This window comes from Cavia porcellus, unplaced genomic scaffold (genome assembly GCF_034190915.1).
Source record: "Cavia porcellus strain 051 isolate PalLab524CR breed Dunkin Hartley unplaced genomic scaffold, mCavPor4.1 scaffold_6, whole genome shotgun sequence".
Classification (NCBI taxonomy): domain Eukaryota; kingdom Metazoa; phylum Chordata; class Mammalia; order Rodentia; family Caviidae; genus Cavia; species Cavia porcellus.
This window is the reverse complement of record NW_026947489.1, coordinates 52,763,749-52,764,946: the sequence shown is the minus strand read 5'-3', so window position 1 is coordinate 52,764,946 and position 1,198 is coordinate 52,763,749. Positions and strand designations below refer to the sequence as shown.

General features: G+C 35.5%; 1 non-coding gene across 1 annotated transcript; it reads left to right on the top strand.

Moving 5' to 3' along the window:
* Positions 1–586: 586 nt before the first annotated feature.
* On the top strand, positions 587–693 carry LOC111758544 (U6 spliceosomal RNA). The gene has a single exon (XR_002792719.1). It is a non-coding gene; the product is annotated as a U6 spliceosomal RNA (small nuclear RNA).
* The last annotated feature ends 505 nt before the right edge of the window (positions 694–1,198 follow it).

Genomic DNA, 1,198 nt, shown 5'->3' with positions numbered 1-1,198 from the left:
TGTATTTCATTCTGACTAAACACAGTGGCCTGGCAGGGAATTCTCAACTCTTATGGTGATGTCCTTCCAGATGAAAACAGAAACCAAACCCACCAGTACTTGATAGCAACAAATAAACCCAGTGACATATCATCAGATTACACAATCTCCGCTAGCCTTTTAATATCTGTTAGTTATTCAGTGAGTTCAGTTTGTGCTACTTTCTAAACTGTACCTGTGGTTTTTCAGGATTGAAAAGGAGCTTGGAGTTTTCCTCCTCTGTCATCTCTCTGCTCTTTGCTCTGCAGACAAATATGCTCAACACAGACTCCATTCCAAGTACTTCAACCATGATTGCTTCTGAAAATTGAAAGTCTTGTTTTAACTCATAGCACCTTTCAAGACATGAACTTCTTAAAGGAAGCATTAGTTTCAAAATACATAGACTAAGCCTTTAATAAATATCCCACAAACTAATGATAAATTACAAAAATAAAACCTTACACTTTGTTTTGATCAAATGCAGAAACTAAGGACACTGAGCAACGGAATATCTTACAAGCTCACAGCTAGTTAATGACAAAGTTGGAAAGAAACCTGTTTCACAGTGACTGCTTCAAGCATCACACAGACTAAAACTACAAAGATGGAGAGCAGATTACCAACGGCCCTGTGCAAGAATGATATGCAAATTTTGAAGTGCTCCATATTTTTAATAGCCTTGAAAGCCTACATTAGAAAAACAGAGCAATCCCAAATTAATAGCCCAACAATGTACTTCAAAGTCCAGGAAAAACAAGAACAATCCAAATCTCCAATTTGTACTAGGAAAGAAATGGTAAGGATCAGAGGGAAATTCAATGAAACTAAAAGAAGAATGCAAAAAAAAAAAAAAAAATCAGTGAAGAGAAGATTCGACTTTCAATGGGGAACAAAGTAAAAAAACTCTTGGCCAAGCTTATTAAAAGAAGAAAGGACCCATATCAGTGTAATTAGAAATGAAAAAGGCGGGGGGCTGGAGGTTTAGCTCAGAGGCATAAGCGCCTGCTTTGCAAGCAAGCAGTCGTGAGTTTGATCCCGGTACCAATAAAAAGGAAAAAGACAAAAAAAAAAAAAAAAAAAAAAAAAAAAAAAAAAAAAAAAAGAAAGAAAGAAAGAAAGAAATGAAAAAGGCAAAATCAAAACAAGCACCCCTAAAATGTTATGTGTAATTACTTTG